The following is a 21813-nucleotide window of genomic DNA, read 5'->3' on the forward strand; positions in this document are numbered from 1 at the left end:
CCTGATGCGTCTCAATCTCATGACTTGGTAAAAGTTGTTTTATCCCCGTCCAAATCATGTTTGGAGCATGGAGAATGAACTTTTGTCACTCTTTCTCCCTTGCTTCCTCACTCGCACTAGCCTCCATCATCCTTGCTCTCAGCCGCCTTTTATAATAATTTGCACTCGGATGGGTTTGGAATACAAATGTTTCGCAAATAGACGCAGTTTAATGCTGAAAGTTAAATGGAAAATAATGAACTTCATTGGTTCTGTACTTTTGTTGTTGGCTATTCCATCCGTACTTAAATAAAGTTTACTTCTAACTTTTGGCTTAAGTCAATATTTTAAATTTAAGCAAACTTAAACAAAAAAAAGTTGTAACATACATGGCATCATATTGGTAGATACTAAATTTTAAAAAGGATCAAGTGATATTAATTTACTGTAATAACTATGGCTAGGTTTTCCAGTATAATTGATCAAATATGACAAGTTTGACTTCAGCAAAAAGTATATTTATTTGAGGACAGGTGCGTTTTCTGTTAAAAGTATATTTATTAGATAGATCAAAATGTAGGGAGACTTAAATTTATTGCTCAAAGAATTGCTGGTTTCCCATACAATACAATCTAAACAAATCGATGTCCTGGCAAGACGTCAATGGCAGAGGACTACACCATATGCAATCTGCCATTACATAGTACGCATCAAGTGCTAGCAAACAAGCGAACGGTAGTGAAGTTTTTTTTTACAATCAATACCATATATCGCCTCCCGGGTCGCTTGAGGCGATTTCGGAGGCGCCGCGCGCCGCCGCCACCACACAGCACCTCCCCGCGCCGCCTCATCCAGCTCGCCGCCGCCGGAGGATGCCGTTCGTCGGTGGACGGTGGCGACGAGGCGTGATCCACATCGTTTTTTTCTTCTTCTAAGCCCTCGAGTTGTCTTCCTCCGCCATGTACGCCATCTGATGGATCAGTCTGCAGTTTCATCAGGAGGCCAGATTCCTCCCGCCAGTTACGGATCGTGTGATCCGATCCAGATCTTGGCGTCCTCCAATGGCCTTGCGATCTGATCGTCGCCGGCCTCCTGAAGTCCCGAAGTGGCAGGTTGCCGGCCTTCCGATTGGATCGGCCGCGTGCAGCTCACCTGTGTCATGTATATACAAGCAGGTGCCAAGGCTGAGCACATAGTGTATGTGGAGAAGATCGGCAAGACTGCATCTGGGCAACTCGGAAGCACATCTCGCCTAGCAATGGACCAATGGTGAATTACAATGTGGCTGACGCGAGTGAAGATCTCCAGGCGCGCATGAGTGATGGCGTATGTGACATAGTGGGCGATGCGCTTGATTGCGTGCTCAGTCTTTGTCGTGGAACCTATTTCTCGGCGTCTTGGCTGGATGTATATGGCTGCTGTTGTGCAGCTACAAGATTTGGCGTCTGCTTGGTGTCCATTGCTGGTTGTTTGCCAAGGAGAGTGAATATCCATTTTCCGCAGACCATTGGCGACCTTCACCTGAATGTCGGGACCTTGGGTATGTCGACCTCGGCAGCATCATTGCCACGATTACCAAGGTGTCGATTCGGTATCATCAAGGCAGCTGTTGTGTTTGAAGATCGGATACGCTCTAGAGGTACCATCTCGCGTGCTCATATCGAGTCGACGGTTCCTATTCAAGAGAGTACTCGTGGATGGAGAGAAGATGACACTTCACTGCTCGTTGTGTGCATGCGGTTAGTTGTGTGGGGGTGTCCATATCAAAACCGTGCATGTGACGTTAGTGAGTTGGATTTCGGCAGGGTTTTTTCTTTTTTTCTTTTTGTTTCTCTTTTTTTTTCGCTTTGTGCATCTTTGATGGCTAGACTGTTCTTGACATCATGTTGTTGCAGAGGCTGAGTGTTTTTAATATCAATTTGGTATTAATAAATTCCCTTTATATAGAAAAAAAGCAAACAAGCGAACACACAGGCGATGATCAGGATCCACGAGATAGCCTAAACCTCTCGTCAACATTCTGATAAGAGTGATAAAGCTCCCATCATTGTCGTGTTCACAGGGTTCAGTGAATAAGATCCTGGTTTGCAACCCTTGAACGTTAATATGTCAATCATTCTGCCTCCGAGAAAGGAATCCATGATGTGATTTTAACAGATATGATTTTAATTGTGCCTGCACGTATGAAGGAAAATTATAGTTGCAACATCTGAAAGCTATTCATGATTCTTGGTAATATACTCTTCACTTGGTAGTTGATGAGCTTTCAATACATACTGGCTGTGTTATATGCTCGACTCGCCCCGTCAACAATTTCCTCGAGCTCTTGCTTGGGACAAGTAGAAATTCAAGCCAGAGGGATTATCAGCGATCGTGCCCTACCTGGCAAGGCCACTACTCTATCAACAACCGAGTCTACAGCAGATGGGATTGCCAATGCATCAAGACCCAGGAGAAGCAAGAAGGCTCCAGCCCAGATGACCACCCCAGACTAGGTCCTGTAAGTTGTACCACTGTAAGATGGCATCAAGGGTCATTTAAGCGAGGCTTGCACAAGCAAAAAACTTGGCTTGTAATGGACGAAAGAAACATTGAAACCGTTAGATTCAACTGTGAGGGTGGTTGGGCGGTAGGCTGGATCCGGGGATAGGCTTGTTTTTCTGCAATTGCTACTATCTGTATCTAACTATCAGTGAATCGATTCAAACCTTACAACGGCTGAGTTCCTGATGCCTCTCAACCTCACGACATGGTAATATATTTTATGGCATGTCCAAATCATGTTTGGAGCATGGTAAACGAACATGTGTCTCTCTTTCTTCCTTCCTTCCCCACTTGCGCTAGCCTCCATCGTGTTTGGTTTCAGCCGCCTTTTATGACAGTTTGCGCTTGGATGGGCTTGGGTATACTAGTGTTCAACAAATAAACGTAATTGAATGTTGAGAGTTAAATGGAAAATGATGACGCATCATCAGTTCTGTACTTTTTTTTGTTGGCTATGTGCAAGAGAGCATATGGTCGATCGCTTCTCTTCGCGTCACACCGATCATAATAATTTATCATTTCTTTATCTTAAAGACAATTGTACACTCTAGAATATTACCCCATTTCTGAAATATGAACTTTTAAAAAAGCTAGTTTAGATTTTTTTAAAGGCTTATATTTTAGAGTAGAGGTAATACCCTATAAGTTTTTTTAATGGAGGCAAAATATTTGCCCCATTCAATTAATTAAGAAAAAATGTTTGGACAAGATAGTCTGTACAAACAAGAAAATACAATGTCTTACTCTCCCGGTATAATTTTACCCAAGCGTTTAGTGCCCGTATATACCCACAACCGGACTTCTTTCTTGATCTTATGTAGCAAGACTAAAGGAGGTGTATGTTCGTTGCGGAAAACCCGCGCATTCCGCTCATTCCAAATTTCCCAAGTGACGGGGAGCGTGAGAGAGGCGCCGGCTTTGCCGTTTGGCGTGGAACCACTAGTCATGTTGGACCACCAATGCTTGATCGATAGGCCCGCCCATTGGGACAGTTGAAAGTCGGGGATGGCATGTCACGTCCGTATGTGGGTCCAAAGCCGCACCGTGTAGCTGCACTCAATGAAGAGATGGCGCACTGTTTCCGTCGTTTGCTTGCAAAGAGGGCGCAACCCACAATTTGGCCAACCATGTTTTTGAAGTCGATTGGCGGTTCAAATATGGTTTTTTTTGTTAAGAGCCAAGCAGAAACTTTGCTTTAGGAGTGGCCCAAACCTTCCACACCGTCTTGTGCATAATGGAAAAGGTAGAGCCCATTTTCCGTAAGCTTCCATGAGATGGAATCTTCCACATTCTCGTCAAGGTGCACCTCAAGAAGCAAGTCCAAAGGTTGATAAATTGGGATAGGTGGTTCATAGTGAAGTTCTTATCCAAAGTGATTTTGTGCACCCAAACATTCTCTTTGAGCCCATGGCAAATCTTCCAATTCTCTCTCTTGGAAATTTTGTACATGAAGGGGGCAATGGCGATAGGATTCGCCCCCCAAGGGGCGGTCCAAAAAGGCGTCTTGCACCCGTTGCCAAGGATGATGGAGGTGACGGCATAGAAGCTGAGCAAACCTTCGAATTGAATGAGTTTTGCGCTGGTCATCAACATACCACACGATGAGCAAACCAACAATTCTAGCATCAAAGGGGCGGAACCATGTGTACAGTCAACCTGTCGACCATACATTTGTGTGGTTCAGTCGTTCAGTTAACCTGGCCTTTCCCAAGTCCAACAGACCATTTTTTCGATAAAGAGTATATATTAATATCAGAGATACCAATTACACCCAGCCTCTGCAACAACGCACTGCCCTAGCGACATTACGGATGCACACAGCCAAAAAAGAAAGAAGAATTACCAAAAAAGAAAAGCCCCGCTACAATGATCTAATCTTGTAAAACATCAGCACTAACACCACCAAGACAGCACCAGAAGTTCAGCTTCTCCAAAAGCGACGCCTCCAAGAAGGCAACATTGCATAAGTGCTATCGTCGCCTGATCATAGATCTTAGGTTTTCACCCCGAAGAAAATATCCACTCTCAAAACAAAGCCTTCAACAAGGACATTGCCAGGCACAACCAATTAAGGTCAGACCTTGGATTTTCACCCTGAAAGGTAAGATTTTGAACTTCTCCTATGCAGTCGCCCCCACTCGCATGCCGTTGCTCCAAAGACACTGATCACGAAGCCAATTCCTCCTCGTCACCTAGACTCGAGTCACCATTGCAAGACCACAGATCTCGACTTCCATGTCATTCTCCGCCAGCACCACGGAACGAAAAACGTGCTCCATGATAATAACCGCCAGCAGAGCTTCGAAACACTCCCTCTGTAACCAAACGGCCAGAGTAAAAACATGGGTGCGCACGACCGAATCCCACTCGATCCAGCAATCTCCAGGTATGAATCACCCAATGGAGTTCGCCAACGGCGCCTTCCGGAACAGGACACTCCAGCCAGATCAACGGGAACTCGCAACAGGCAGATCTTCATCTTGGCGTGATTTGGAACCCTAGGACAACCGCCATTATTTGGCCAGGACAGCAGCCCCCTCACCGCCGGCCGGCTTCTGGCTAACAGATGGAAATGGATGACCCATGCTGGCCCAGATCGGGATCCAGGTCGACCCAGATCGAGCGCTCAGGCGTGGTACCGAGGCAGGACTGCACGCGAGCGCTGCATCCGCCGCCGGCCCACCACCGCGCGCGCCCAACTCCTCCACGCTTCCCTGCCGGGCGCAAGCATGCGCTGCCCACCGGACAGCGCCGCCGTCCCGCCGCCACGACTCCACCTGCGCCGCCCCGATGTCAAGCCCCCCACGCGAAGGAAGCCCGACGGGCCGCGCCATCCCTGCCCGCTGCCCTTCGACAGCAAGGCGTGGCCGCCACCGCCGGCATCGGCGGCGGCAGCGGCCGGTGTGGGAGATCGGGATCGGGTGCTCTTGGGGTGGTGGGTGGCCTCCGGAGCCGCCCTCACGTGAGCGGCCCAGGAGTCGAGTCGGGAGACACTAGTAGAAACAAGGGCTTTTATCCTGTCCTCGAAAGTGCTTTTGCACCGGATTTGGCACGAACCGGTGCTAAAGGGGTCATTAGCACCGGTTCGTGCGGGACCTTTTGCACCGGTTCGTGTTACGAACCGGTGCAAAAGGTTTTTCTGCTCCCCACGCACCTCCACCCCACCCCCCCCCCCCGTGGATCGCCTTTTTTAACACTGTAAAATAGAAAAGAAAATGATAGATTGTTCAAAAAATAAAATCTTTTGAGATTCATGTATGTTATGCAACCTACTATTAGGGAAAATTAACAAATTTGAATTTTCACATTTATTGCAAAAAATGTTTGAAAAATGGTAAAACCGCATTAACTTTTGCATACGACATCGAAAAAAAACGTATAATATATCGAAATCATCGTGGGAAAAAATTACATCCGAATTCACCTGGGTTTACCCGGTTAGCTAATTTTTAGATTTTTAAAATTCCAAATGAAAATATGAAAGCAGGAAGATTTTAGTTTTTTTCCAGAAATTTAGGATTTTATATTTTTTTCTTTTTTTTAAAATTAAAATTAATAATTGCATCTAAATAAAGATTGCTATTACTTTTAGCAAATTATAAGATTTTCAAATTTTTAGGTTTTAGGTTTGGCAAAAAAAATTAAAAATTAAAAAATTGAAAATAATTAAAAATAATACAAATTATAAAGTTAATGTTGATTATTATTACAACATTACTTTGGTTTATTAAAATAATTATTTGAAATTCGAACAATGAAGAAATATGACATCGATCGACATGTTAATAGGATTGATATGATACTACTATCACATACATGCGCGCGAAGCACTTGGATGCGGGATGGAAAGGAACTTGGAAGTTAAGCGTGCTACTGCTAGAGTAGTGGGAGGATGGGTGACCGAACGGGAAGTTTGAGCACGAGTAAGTAATTGGACTAGAGATAAGGGTAGTTAGAGACTAAACCTGTGAAATAACTACAATTCCAAAAAAAGAAAAAAAAGTGAAATAACTACAATATTAGAAATTCCGAAAAAAGAAAAAAAAAGTGAGTAGAAAATAATTCGAAAAAGTGTTTTCTAGCCGCAGCCGCTTTGGGACGCTTTTTCACCGCGCGACCACTTTAGCGAGTCCTCCCGCTCGGACGCCTGGAGCCGCCACGTGGTGCACCCTTTAGCACCGGTTCAGAACCGAACCTGCAAAAGTGGGCCTTCTGACCGGATTGTTTGCACCGGTCGGGCGATCCGACGCGATATAGCTCTACCAACCTGCACAGTCAGGCCCGTTTTCCACTAGTGAGATCGTCCAACAGACCATGCTCTTCCAGAAAGCGGCGATATAGCACACGAGCTCGCCTGCACCTGGACAGCGATTGGGCGAGCTAGCGCATTGGAAAGTGGGCCTCGGTCTTTACCTTGGGCTATACGCGGCGTGCAAAATCGATCGAGCGTACCGCGCGTCGTATTGTACAAGGTGGGTCCGATAGCAGCGCTGACGGAATTTGGACCGAGACAAGGTGGACCAGTGGTACAGTTGGACCGGTTTCCTTGTACCGATGGCACAGAAAAGAACAAGGGCGTCATCGCCATCAGCTGCGCCACGCGGCCAACGCTCCTAATTTAATGCAGATGCAGACTCCTTTCTTCCTCACCAGGCTGAGCAGATCGAAAAAAGAGCTACTACCCCGGCGATGAACGAACCAGAGCAGCTTGGGCTAACGGGCGTCGGCGCAGGAATCAATTGTTTTCTCCAACCAGTGGAGAGGTGAGTTCGTCAATGCCAATCTTCTTAATTGTCCGATAATTGCGTTTCTTGTTCGTCCTGTACGGATTATAATTTACCCCTATTGTAGGTTACCAATCTTCGCCGATGCGGTTGGGGAGAACACACCAGGCCTTGGAAGTACATGGAGCCATGGGATGTCTTCTCATGAAGTGGAATCTGGTAGCTCGGCCATGGCGGATATTCGCTGGACTGCGGAAGTGGATTTCGGCAGGCGGCGTAAGGGCCATAACTCTAACAACCACGGGCCAGCTGATTCACAGGAGTCCACAGGCGGTCTTAATCCAGAAGCTCCTGGATGGATAAAAAGGTCAGTGCCCGTAGCTATTTCATTTAAGCGATTTTAGTGCTGATCTTTTCAGTAATTAAAGGCATGTAGCTTACCAAATGAATTTTTATCGGTAATGCTAGCTCGACACCAACTTAGGAATTTGTCCTGAGCATCATCGAGGAAAACATGGAAAGATGTGTCATGCACATTTACGGAACTGTTCACAGAATAGATAGAATGGCAGGTTCTTTTTTTGATGTGAATAATTCCTTAATTAGCATTACGAAACTATAATTGCATAGCATATGTTTTGTAGCCTGATGAACCGAGCTCACGCCTTTAGAAAAAGATGATCTATCACAGGGTCCGAGCTGCTTCAATGCCACTCGACAGGACACCTTGCGCAACATGAGTTGGGGCGCTTGAGCAGTCGATCCGAGGGTTCGCTGAAAGGAAATCCCAAGTCGTGGTATACCCTGAAACTGGGATGACCTTTGATTCTATTGGCGAAGCCTATGACTTCTACAATCTCTATTCTTGGGAATATGGTTTTGGGATAAGGTACGGCAAAAGTCGGCTGAATGTGGAGAGGACTAAATGCATGCAAGAAATAGTATGCGGATGCTCGGTGAGTCGTCCGACTTTTCTCTAGTGAGGTTGTTTTGGGTAGTTAGTGTTATGTGGCTGGTTTTGGACTGAAAGTTGGTAAAACTGAAAACAGGGGAAGCCGAAGAGAACAAACACCCGGTCCTGCAGGTGCGAGTGTCCTGCCATGATTCGTTTGCTCCGGACAGATGACAATGGTTGGTATATTAGCGAGCACCGGTCTACGCACAACCACTCGTTGTCTAAGACTTGCGGTGAGCTAGTGCATTGGTCATCACACAAGCACATTGACATTTACACAAAAGATCTGGTAAAGCAGTTGAGGGAGAACAATATCAACATTAGCAAGGTGTACAGCATCATCGGCAGTTTTTTTGGCAATATGGAGAACGTACCATTCACAAAGAGGTCCCTGAGAAGCTTGTGTGGACAGATTAGCCGGAACCAGGCTGATGATGACGTGAAGAAAACCATGGAGGTCTTTGCGGAGCTGGGAGCAAAGGATCCTGATTTCTGCTATCGTGTACAGCCAGACAAGGAAAGCCGTATCAAGAACCTTATGTGGACCAATGGTACAAGCAGGGATCAGTACAAGTATTTTGGTGATGTGATTACTTTCGACACCACGTACAGGACAAATCTGTATGATATGTGTAAATAGGGATAGGATTCAACACACTTTGTATTATGATCACTGGGGTATATATACCCGTACAACACATGCGATGGTGTGGCTCATGGTTACAACGATCGTGTGATCGTGGGCAGGGGAGTGACATACGTGGGTTTGACTAGGTACAATTGACACGTACTGACTCTACGGTTCAACACCCCCCGCAGTCGTGACGTCGCTGGAGGAGACGCAAAGACTGGACCTGAACTCTTGGAAAACGTTCGTAGGGAGTCCTTTTGTCATCACGTCGGCAAGCTGCTGGCGCGTGGGCACATGAAGAACGCGGATGTCACCAAGGGCGACGCGCTCACGGACGAAGTGGATGTCCAGTTCCACGTGCTTAGTACGCCGGTGATGTATTGGATTCGCTGAGAGGTACACCGCGGAGATGTTGTCGCAGTAGACCAACATCGCAGAACGAACGGGGCAGAGCAGCTCGCCGAGCAACTGGCGGAGCCAGATGCACTCAGCAACGGCATTGGCGACGCCGCGGTACTCGGCCTCAGCACTTGATCGCGACACGGTGGCCTGGCGTTTGGACGACCAGGAGACCAGGGAATCACCGAGATAGACGCAGAATCCTGAAGTTGATCGGCGGGTGTCAGGGGCAGCCAGCCCAATCCGCGTCAGTGTAGGCGCGCAGGTCGAGCGACGAGGATGCCGAGAGGCAGAGACCCATGGCAGCGGTGCCTCGGACGTAGCGAAGAGCTCGTTTGATCAGCGCCTGATGGCACTCCCGTGGATCGTGCATGTGCAAGCAGATTTGTTGCACGGTGTAGGCGAGCTCCGGCCGGGTGATGGTGAGGTACTGGAGCGCTCCGGCCAAGCTTCTGTACGCGGAAGGATCAGCGACCTTGGGCCCATCAGCGGAGGGCAGCTTGCCGTGGGTGTCGATTGGCGTCGGAGCAGACTTGCAGTTGTCCATGGCAGCGCGCTCGAGGATGTCCTCCACGTACTGTTGTTGCGATAGGAAGAAACCCGCCGCGGTGCGCGTGACGCGGATGCCGAGGAAGAAGTGCAGGGCACCGAGGTCCTTCATGGCGAACTCTCCAGTGAGCTTGATGACGATGCGCTGAAGTAGGGCCGAGCTCGACGCCGTCAAGACAATGTCGTCCACGTACAGGAGGAGGAAGGCCAGGGCAGCCCCGCTGGTGTAGGTGAACAGAGAGCAATCGGAGCGCGTCGCGACGAAGCCGATGCTCGTGAGGAAGCTGGCGAAGCGAAGAAACCACGCGCGCGGCGCCTGCTTGAGCCCATACAGGGATTTAGACAAGCGGCACACATGGTCTGGTTTGTCGGGGTCGACGAAGCCTGCAGGTTGGAGACAGTAGACCTCCTCGACGAGCGTCCCGTGAAGGAATGCGTTCTTCACGTCGAGCTGGTGCACCGGCCAGTTGCGCGACGCTGCCAGTGTGAGGACCGTTCGGATCGTTGCCGGTTTGACGACCGGCGAGAACGTTTCCCCATAGTCCACGCCTGGCCGCTGGTTGAAGCCACGCACCACCCAGCGGGCCTTGTATCGCTCCAGGGATCCGTCCGCGCGAGTTTTGTGGCGGAAGATCCACTTGCCTGTGATCAAGTTGGCGCGCGGAGGACGGGGAACGAGGTCCCAAGTCCGGTTGCTGACGAGGGCCGCGAACTCCTCTTGCATCGCGGAGAGCCAGTTTGGATCCTGCACGGCGGTGCGAACAGAGCGCGGAAGCGGTGAGATGTCCGGTGAAGGCGTCGTCGTCGCTGCAACATGGGCGTAGCGCGGGTTCGGCTTGAAGATGCCGGCCTGAGCTCGAGTGATCATCTGTCGAACAGGTGGTGGCGATGCTGGCAGGGGCGAGCTGGGGGCAGGCGTAGAGGAACCAGAGCCGTCGGAGCATCCGCGGGCGGTGGAGCTTGAACCGGAGGTGTGCACGATTGCTGGCGAGCAAGAGGAGCCGTCCGAGGAGGAAGGGACGGCCGTTCTTGAGCCAGGTGAAGGCGCGCGTGGAGTACTGGGCGGCGCAGCAGAGAGATGGGCGGACGAGCCACGTGCGTCAGCTGAACTTGACGCCAAGGGAGCACGATCACCATGAGAAACCTGCTCAGGAAGAAAGTGCAGAACTTGATCGACGTCAGGTGCAGGTGGCGATGGAGTAGTGGCCAGGGTGCGCGAAGCGAAGGGGAACACATCCTCGACGAAGTGGACATGGCGCGAGGTGTGGACGCGGCGCGTCGTCGGGTCATAGCACCGGTAGCCACGGTGATCCGGCGAGTACCCGAAGAAGATGCAGGCGACGGAGCGGCTGTCGAGCTTGTGCAGCGATGTGGCCTCAGTGTTGGGGTAGCAGAGGCACCCGAAGACGCGGAGAGCGTGGTAGTCTGGGGCAGCCCCCAGTAGAAGTTCATGAGGTGAGATGGGTGCAGTCGAGCGACACGGTCGGCGATTGAGCAGGAACGTGGAGGTGCTGAGTGCTTCTACCCAGAACTTGACTGGCACAGACGCATGGAACAGAAGTGCTCGCACGCCGTTGTTCAGAGTGCGGAGGACTCTTTCAGCCTTGCCGTTCTACTGACTAGTGTAGGGACATGAGAAGCGCATGACAGCACCGTGAGTGGACAGAAGTTGGAGAATGGTGGAGTTATCAAACTCACGGCCATTATCTGTCTGCATGGCGAGGATGGGTCGCTGAAACTGAGTCTGAGCATAAGCGTAAAAGGCAGTAAGAATTGCAGCGACCTCGGATTTCTGGCAAAGAGGGAAAGTCCACACATAGTGCGAGTAGTCATCCAGGATCACAAGGTAATATTGATAGCCTGAGACGCTGACAACGGGTGAAGTCCAAACATCTAGATGTAAAAGCTGAAAAGGGAAATAGCTACAACTAGTTGATGAGTGAAAAGGAAGGCGGACATTCTTGCCAGTGCGACACGCATGACACGAGTGCGAGCTAGACTTGCTACAACCATAGGAAAAGCCACTAGATATAGTACGAAGAGCAGCAGCACCGGGATGTCCGAGCCGCTGGTGCCACAAGTCGACAGAGGCAACGCCGGCGAACGGGCGATGCGACACACGCGGAGAGCCTTGTGACACCGGGTACAGGTCGCCGTCAGAATCACAGCAGGATCACCACCTTGGTACGGATATCCTTGACAGAAAAACCGAAAGCATCAAACTCAACTGAAACTGGGTTTTCACGAGTTAACTGTCGGACAGAGAGCAGGTTTTTAATGAGCGAAGGAGAAAGCAAGACATTGCGAAGCAGTAAAGGAGAAGATGTGGTGATGATCGAGCCCATGCCCGTGTGTGTGATGGGAAGCAGACCACCGTTACCAACTACGATTTGTGAGGAGGAAGTGGAAGGACGGAGGGAGTGCAAGTTACCAGGGTTGGAGAACATGTGGGACGAGGCGCCGGTGTCGAGGAACACGTCCGACGGGCTGCTGCTCGATGACGACGGTGGTGCCATGGAAGCGTGCAGGGCGGCCTGGAGCTGCCCCATGTCCCAAGGCTGTGGTGGTGGCATGGAAGATGAGCCGGCGCCAGCAGAGCCCGGACCGCTGAACAGCGGCGCTGTCGCGCCGGCCGGCGCAGGGTTGTAGCCGTACGGAGCAACAGGGGGTGGCACCATGTACTGGGGCGCGGCCATGTACGCCTGCTGATGCGGGGTGCCAGGGCGTGGGCCGAGCACGCCGGCTCCAGGCGCACGCCACGCGACGGGCCAAGCCTGCACGAGGCCGGTCCAGGAGTTGGCGCCGGGCGCCGGTGCAGGGTACGTAGGAGGGCGGGGAGCGGGAGCAGAGGTGGATGATGACGCGTCGTTGTCCTTGTCCTTCAACTTCTTCTTGCCCTTGCCCCGGTTGCGGTTGGAGTTGGAGCCTGTGGCGCCGGAACCAGGGGGCACGCCGTAAGAGACAGGAGCGGGCGCCGGTGCGGGAGACGCGGCAGGGGCAGGAGCGATGTGTGTGCGCCCGGCGTACAGGGCATGAGCAGCCTGCTGGCGGGCGGATTGCTCCGCACGGTGCTCCTCGAGCATGAGGAATGAACGGACCTGCAGGAAGGAGGGCAGGGGCACACGCGAGGTGATGTGAGGGATGGCGGCGTGGTACCGTGGGTTGAGGCCGCGCACCAGGTTGAAGACCTGTTGCGTCTCTGTCACGGGCTGGCCGAGGTCGCGAAGCTGGTTGATACGTCTCAAACGTATCTATAATTTCTTATGTTCCATGCCACTTTATTGATGATATCTACATGTTTTATACACATTATATATCATTATTATGCGTTTTCCGGAACTAACCTATTGACGAGATGCCGAAAGGCCGCTGTCGTTTTCTCGCTGTTTTTGGTTTCGTAAATCCTAGTAACGAAATATTCTCGGAATCGGACGAAATCACCGCCCAAGTTCCTATTTTTCCCGGAAGCTTCCGGAGCACCGGAGAGGGACGAGAGGGGAGCCGGGGGGCCCTGCACCACACCCCGGCGCGGCCAGGGGGGCGCGCCCCCGTGGTCCGGGCACCCCGTGGCCCCTCCGACTCCCTCTCTTCGCCTATTTATTCGTCCCTGACCTAAAAACACCGATACGGAAGACGAGACGCGAGAAAACCTTCCAGAGCCGCCGCCATCGCGAAATCAAGATTCGGGGGACAGAAGTCTCTGTTCCGGCACGCCGCCGGGACGGGGAATTGCCCCCGGAAGCCGTCTCCACCGCCATCTTCACCGCCATCGCTGTTCCCATGATGAGGAGGAAGCCACGATACGAGAAAAGTTCCAGAGCCGCCGCCATCGCGAAGCCAAGATCTGGGGGACAGGAGTCTCTGTTCCGGCACCTCGCCGGAGCGGGGAAGTGCCCCGGAAGGCTTCTCCATCGACACCGCTGCCATCTCCACCGCCATCTTCATCACCGCTCGTTGCTCCCATGAGGAGGGAGTAGTTCTCCATCGAGGCTCGGGGCTGTACCGGTAGCTATGTGGTTAATCTCTCTCCTATGTACTTCAATACAATGATCTCATGAGCTGCTTTACATGATTGAGATCCATATGATGAGCTTTGTATCGCTACTAGTTGTGTGCTACTCATGTGATGTTATTAAAGTAGTCTATTCCTCCTGCATGGTGTAAAGGTGATTAGTGTGTGCACCGTGTGGTTCTTGTCGTAGGCTATGATCATGATCTCTTGTAGATTGTGGAGTTAATTATCATTATGATAGTATTGATGTGATCTATTCCTCCTTCATAGTGTAATGTGGACAGTGCGTGCACTATGTTAGTTCTTGGTTTATTTTGCAATGATCTATTATGCTCTAAGGTTATTTAAATATGAACATTATTGTGGAGCTTGTTAACTCCGGCATTGAGGGTTCGTGTAATCCTACGCAATGTGTTCATCATCCAACAAAAGAGTGTATGTAGCACATATGAGAAGAAGTTATTTATTATGCGATCAATATTGAGAGTGTCCACTAGCGAAAGTATGATCCCTAGGCCTTGTTTCCAATACTGCAAACACCGTTTATTTACTGTTCTGTTGCATGTTTACTCGCTGCCATATTTTATTCAGATTGCTATTACCACTCATATACATCCATATTACTTGTATTTCACTATCTCTTCGCCGAACTAGTGCACCTATACACCTGACAAGTGTATTTGGTGTGTTGGGGACACAAGAGACTTCTTGCTTTGTGATTACAGGGTTGCTTGAGAGGGATATCTTTGACCTCTTCCTCCCCGAGTTCGATAAACCTTAGGTAATCCACTTAAGGGAAACTTGCTCGCTGTTCTACAAACCTCTCGCTCTTGGAGGCCCAACACTGTCTACAAGAATAGAAGCACCCGTAGACATCAAGCACTTTTACGGCGCCGTTGCCGGGGAGGAAAGGTAAAAGACACTCATACTTCGGTTCCGGTAACGATACTTTTCTCGGCACCATTGTGTGTGTGCTCGAAGCTATTTCCTTTAGACTCGCAATTGCGACATTTGGTTTCTTGTTTACACTAGTGAGGCATAATGGACAACAATGACCTTTTTATTCTATTTCCTGATTTAAGACATGGATGGTTTGATGCGAAAATTAAAAAACCCATGGAACATATTAATATGAATGCTTTGAACACTATTGTTGCTAATGCTATGGAAAATTCTAAGCTTGGGGAAGCTGGCTTTGATGAGCATGATATTTTTAGTCCCCCAAGCATTGAGGAGAAAATTTACTTTGCTGATACTTTGCCTCCCATTTATGATGATTATAATGATAGTAGTCTTTTGTTACCACCTGTTATGGAGGATAAATTTGATTATGATTACAATATACCTCCTATATTTGATAGCTACTTTGTTGAATTTGCTCCCACTACAATTAATAAGAATGACTATGCTTATGTTGGGAGTAGTAATTATTTTATGCATGAGACTCATGATAAGAATGCTTTAAGTGATAGTTATATTGTTGAGTTTGCTCATGATGCTACTGAAATTTATTATGAGAGAGGAAAATATGGTTCTAGAAATTTTCATGTTACTAAAATGCCTCTCTATGTGCTGAAATTTTTGAAGTTACACTTGTTTTATCTTCCTATGCTTGTTACTTTGCTCTTCATGAACTTGTTTATTTACAAGATTCCTATGCATAGGAAGCATGTTAGGCTTAAATGTGTTTTGAATTTGCTTCTTGATGCTCTCTTTTGTTTCAAATACTATTTCTTGCGAGTGCATCATTAAAATTGCTGAGCCCATCTTAATGGCTATAAAGAAAGAACTTCTTGGGAGATAACCCATGTGTTATTTTCCTACAGTATTTTGTTTTATATTTGTGTCTTGGAAGTTGTTTACTACTTTAGCAACCTCTCCTTATCATGTTTTTGTGCCAAGTAAAGTTTCTATGTCAAAGTTGATGTTATATTTGGGATCGCTGCGCAGAAACAGCATTGCTGTCTGTCACGAATCTGGGCACAGTCCTCTGTAGAAAATTCGAAAAAATCTGCCAATTTACGAGCGTGATCCTCAGATATGTACGCAACTTTCATTAGTTTTGAGTTTTTCCATTTGAGCAAGTCTAGTGCCAGCTTTAAATTCGTCTTTACGGACTGTTCTGTTTTTGACAGATTCTGCCTTTTATTTCGCATTGCCTCTTTTGCTATGTTGGATTTATTTCTTTGATCCATTAATGTCCAGTAGCATTATGCAATGTCCAGAAGTGAAAATAATGATTGTGTCACCTCTGAATGAATGAATTATTAATTGTGCACTAACCCTCTAATGAGTTTGCTTGAAGTTTGGTGTGAAGGAAGTTTTCAAGGGTCAAGAGAGGAGAATGATATACTATGATCAAGAGGAGTGAAAGCTCTAAGCTTGGGGATGCCCCCGTGGTTTACCCCTGCATATTCTAAGAAGACTCAAGCGTCTAAGCTTGGGGATGCCCAAGGCATCCCCTTCTTCATCGACAAAGTATCAGGTTCCTTCTCTTGAAACTATATTTTTATTTGGTCACATCTTATGTACTTTACTTGGAGCGTCTGTGTGTGCTTTTATTTTTGTTTTGTTATCTTAGTTCTCTGAATAAGTTCATCCTTGTGTGGGAGAGAGACACGCTCCGCTGGTTCGTATGAACACATGTGTTCTTAGCTCATAATATTCATGGCGAAGTTTCCTCTTCGTTAAATTGTTATATGGTTGGAATTGGAAAAATGCTACATGTAGTAATTGGTAAAATGTCTTGGATAATTTGATACTTGGCAATTGTTGTGCTCATGTTTAAGTTCTTGCATCATATACTTTGCACCTATTAATGAAGAAATACATAGAGCTTGCTAAAATTTGGTTTGCATATTTGGTCTCTCTATGGTCTAGATAATTTCTAGTATTGAGTTTTGAACAACAAGGAAGACGGTGTAGAGTCTTATAATGTTTACAATATGTCTTTTATGTGAGTTTTGCTGCACCGGTTCATCCTTGTGTTTGTTTCAAATAACCTTGCTAGCCTAAGCCTTGTATCGAGAGGGAATACTTCTCATGCATCCAAATCCTTGAGCCAACCACTATGCCATTTGTGTCCACCATACCTACCTACTACATGGTATTTCTCCGCCATTCCAAAGTAAATTGCTTGAGTGCTACCTTTAAACAAATTCAAAAGTTATTACCTCTTATTTGTGTCAATGTTTTATAGCTCATGATGAAGTATGTGGTGTTTATCTTTCAATCTTGTTGGACAACTTTCACCAATGGACTAGTGGCTTCATCCGCTTATCCAATAATTTTGCAAAAAGAGCTGGCAATGGGATTCCCAGTCCCAAATTAATTAATTAACAAAAATAGACACTCCTCCATGGTATGTGATTGTTGGACGGCACCCGAAGGATTCGGTTAGCCATGGCTTGAGAAAGCAAAGGTGGGGAGGAGTGTCATCATAATAAAACTAAAATAAAAAGGCACTCCTTCATGGTATGAGATTGTTGGCAGGCACCAGAGGATTCGGTTAGCCATGGTTTGTGAAAGAAAGGTTGGAAGGAGTGCCACCCAAAAATAAAATAAAATGGGAGCCGCTCTTTGAAGGTTTGTCTGGCAAGGGGTTAGAGTACCCGCTACCATTCGTTGACAACAACAAACACCCCTCAAAACTTTACTTTTATGCTCTCTATATGTTTTCAAAATCAAAGCTCTAGCACAAATATAGCAATCGATGCTTTCCTCTTTGAAGGACCATTCTTTTACTTTTATGTTGAGTCAGTTTACCTATTCTTTCTATCTTAGAAGCAAACACTTGTGTGAACTGTGTGCATTGATTCTTACATGTTTACCTATTGCACTTGTTATATTACTTTGTGTTGACAATTATCCATGAGATATACATGTTAAAGTTGAAAGCAACCGCTGAAACTTATATCTTCCTTTGTGTTGTTTCAAAGCTTTCTACTAAGAATTTATTGCTTATGAGTTAACTCTTATGCAAGACTTATTAATGCTTGTCTTGAAAGTATTATTCATGAAAAGTCTTTGTTATATGATTCATTTGTTTACTCATTATCTTCATCATTGCTTCGAACCTCTGCATTCATCTCATGTGCTTTACAATAGTAAGATCAAGGTTATGATGGCATGTCACTTAAGAAATTATCATTGTTATCGTTTTACCTGCTCGGGACGAGCAGAACTAAGCTTGGGGATGCTTGATACGTCTCAAACGTATCTATAATTTCTTATGTTCCATGCCACTTTATTGATGATATCTACATGTTTTATACACATTATATGTCATTATTATGCGTTTTCCGGAACTAACCTATTGACGAGATGCCGAAAGGCCAGTTGCTGTTTTCTGCTGTTTTTGGTTTCAGAAATCCTAGTAACGAAATATTCTCGGAATCGGACGAAATCACCGCCCAAGTTCCTATTTTTCCCGGAAGCTTCCAGAGCACCGGAGAGGGACGAGAGGGGAGCCAGGGGGGCCCCAGACCACACCCCGGCGCGGGCCAGGGGGGGCGCGCCCCCCTGTGGTCTGGGCACCCCGTGGCCCCTCCGACTCCCTCTCTTCGCCTATTTATTCGTCCCTGACCTAAAAACACCGATACGGAAGACGAGACGCGAGAAAACCTTCCAGAGCCGCCGCCATCGCGAAATCAAGATTCGGGGGACGAAGTCTCGTTCCGGCACGCCGCCGGGACGGGGAATTGCCCCCGGAAGCCGTCTCCACCGCCATCTTCACCGCCATCGCTGTTCCCATGATGAGGAGGAAGCCACGATACGAGAAAAGTTCCAGAGCCGCCGCCATCGCGAAGCCAAGATCTGGGGGACAGGAGTCTCTGTTCCGGCACCCTGCCGGAGCGGGGAAGTGCCCCCGGAAGGCTTCTCCATCGACACCGCTGCCATCTCCACCGCCATCTTCATCACCGCTGCTGCTCCCATGAGGAGGGAGTAGTTCTCCATCGAGGCTCGGGGCTGTACCGGTAGCTATGTGGTTAATCTCTCTCCTATGTACTTCAATACAATGATCTCATGAGCTGCTTTACATGATTGAGATCCATATGATGAGCTTTGTATCGCTACTAGTTGTGTGCTACTCATGTGATGTTATTAAAGTAGTCTATTCCTCCTGCATGGTGTAAAGGTGATTAGTGTGTGCACCGTGTGGTTCTTGTCGTAGGCTATGATCATGATCTCTTGTAGATTGTGGAGTTAATTATCATTATGATAGTATTGATGTGATCTATTCCTCCTTCATAGTGTAATGTGGACAGTGCGTGCACTATGTTAGTTCTTGGTTTATTTTGCAATGATCTATTATGCTCTAAGGTTATTTAAATATGAACATTATTGTGGAGCTTGTTAACTCCGGCATTGAGGGTTCGTGTAATCCTACGCAATGTGTTCATCATCCAACAAAAGAGTGTATGTAGCACATATGAGAAGAAGTTATTTATTATGCGATCAATATTGAGAGTGTCCACTAGCGAAAGTATGATCCCTAGGCCTTGTTTCCAATACTGCAAACACCGTTTATTTACTGTTCTGTTGCATGTTTACTCGCTGCCATATTTTATTCAGATTGCTATTACCACTCATATACATCCATATTACTTGTATTTCACTATCTCTTCGCCGAACTAGTGCACCTATACACCTGACAAGTGTATTTGGTGTGTTGGGGACACAAGAGACTTCTTGCTTTGTGATTACAGGGTTGCTTGAGAGGGATATCTTTGACCTCTTCCTCCCTGAGTTCGATAAACCTTAGGTAATCCACTTAAGGGAAACTTGCTGCTGTTCTACAAACCTCTGCTCTTGGAGGCCCAACACTGTCTACAAGAATAGAAGCACCCGTAGACATCACTGGTCGGCGAAGGACTTGAGGCGCGAGCAGTACTGCATGATGGTCATGTCCCCTTGAACGACAGCATGGTACTCGGCGTCGATGTACACCGCGCGTGACAGTTGGTTGTCGCGGAAGATGCCCGCGATGGCCGTCCACACGGCGACCGCGGTGTCCTCGGGCTGCATGACGACGTCGAGGATCTCTGGCGAGACGGTGATGTAGAGCCAGTGGGTGACGGCGTGGTCGATCATAACCCACTCCGGGTCGTCATCGCGGCGAGCGGCGGCGAGGTCGATGTGGTCGCTGAGGCCGAACTTGCCGATGACGGTGAGGAGGAAGCGCCGCCATTGCGCATAGTTGCCGGCCGCCAGATCGAGCGTGATGGGCACGTGCGATCGGATGGCAACCGTCTGGATCACAGAGGCCGGAAGGGAGGAGGGAGGTGGCGCGGTGTTGAGGGCACGAACGACGGTAGGCCGCGGAGAGTGCGGCGGCGTGCTGTCGGGGGAGTCCGCCGGCGTCACCATGGGGTGGTCGAAGGAAGATGCGGAAGCGTGAGAGAGGGGCTGCGAGAAGGGATTGAGCAGATCCTCCTCTGATACCATGTAAATAGGGATATGATTCAACACACTTTGTATTATGATCACTGGGGTATATATACCCGTACAACACAGGCGATGGTGTGGCTCATGGTTACAACGATCGTGTGATCGTGGGCAGGGGAGTGACATACGTGGGTTTGACTAGGTACAATTGACACGTACTGACTCTACGGTTCAACAATATGCCTTTTGGGTTATTTGTCGGTGTAAACAATCACTTCCAGAGTATTATTCTAGGGGGCGTGTTGGTTCAGGATGAGAAAGTGGAAAGCTTTGAGTGGGTCTTGGCTGAATTTGTCCGGATGATGGGAGGGAAGGCACCAAGAACGATACTGACAGGTTAGTAATGTGTAGTATTAGCTTGTATGTCTGGCCGGTTTTATTTGTCGTTGCTTAGTGTGCTAATTTTTCTTCTCGCCAATGTTCTGTTGCAGATCAGAACTGAGCCATGGAGATCGCGATACGAAACGTCTTGCCGGATACAATACACAGATGGTGCAAGTGGCATGTGCTGAGAAAAGCTAACGAGTGCCTTGGTCAGTTGTACGCGAAAAGAAATGAATTTAGATCTGACTTCCACAAAGTTGTGAATCACATGCTAACGGAGGATGAGTTTGAGACGGGATGGCAGTTATTGATTGACAAATACAGTGTCAAAGATAACCCATTCCTAACACAGATTTATGAAGTTCGTAAAAAGTGGGCAAAGCCATATTTCAAAGGAGTTTTCTGTGCCAAGATGACGAGCACACAGAGGAGTGAGAGTGCAAATCACATGTTGAAGTCGTATGTCCCTCCAGGATGTGCAATGCACATGTTTGTGAAGCAATATATGAGGCTTCAGTTTGATAGGGACACTGATGAGAGCTACGAGGAGAAGATGACTAAGATTGTAAGCATAACTAAGTTTGCGGCTCTAGTTTTTCCTGTGCCAATTTTTTCACCGATGGAAATTTAATTATTACTTTTTTTGGAAAATGCAGGGTGGAGTGGTCCTGAAGACTAAAACATTGCTTGAGAGGCATGCTAGCAAGATTTACACCAGGGCCATGTTCACACAGTTTGGGAAGGAACTATACGAAGCCAGTGCTTATGAAGTAACAGAAGCCGAGAAGGATAAGTTGTATGTTGCCATGCATAACCAGGCTGATAAAAGAGAAGTGTGGTGCAGGGTGTCATTCAAAGTGCAGGTGGTAGATAATGGAAGGAAATTTGTGTGCGAGTGTGGAAATTTTGAACATACGGGTCTGTTGTGCTGCCATGCACTCAAGGTATGGTTTGTTTTACTTTTTTTGTACTTTCCTGTTAAGGGAGCCCGATGGAAACAACCAGCTTTACTAATGTAGTTGTGTATGGAAATGATTAATTAGGTGATGGAGTATTTAAAGGTTAAGGAGATACATCCAGATCACATTGTGAAGAGGTGGACGAGAGATGCAAGAGATGTGTTGCCTGAACACCTCCAACTGTATCAGCGAGATAAGAGTGCAGCTCGGTCAATAACTTTTAGGCACTCGAACCTGTACGTGAATGCAATGGAGCTTGTTAGAATCGGTGATGCCAATGTGGCAGCGTA

At 47.8% G+C, this 21813-nt stretch overlaps 1 long non-coding RNA gene across 2 annotated transcripts; it reads left to right on the plus strand.

Moving 5' to 3' along the window:
- Window positions 1-7150: 7150 nt before the first annotated feature.
- LOC124708482 lies at window positions 7151-8825 on the plus strand. 2 transcript variants are annotated; one of them, XR_007005154.1, is made up of 4 exons: window positions 7151-7286; window positions 7375-7614; window positions 7892-8203; window positions 8297-8825. It is a non-coding gene; the product is annotated as an uncharacterized LOC124708482 (long non-coding RNA). The 2 variants fall into 2 exon arrangements; XR_007005153.1 differs by having other exon boundaries at window positions 7154-7286; window positions 7939-8203.
- Window positions 8826-21813: the final 12988 nt, after the last annotated feature.

The sequence above is a fragment of the Lolium rigidum genome, chromosome 4 (assembly GCF_022539505.1).
Source record: "Lolium rigidum isolate FL_2022 chromosome 4, APGP_CSIRO_Lrig_0.1, whole genome shotgun sequence".
NCBI classification, from domain to species: Eukaryota; Viridiplantae; Streptophyta; class Magnoliopsida; order Poales; family Poaceae; genus Lolium; species Lolium rigidum.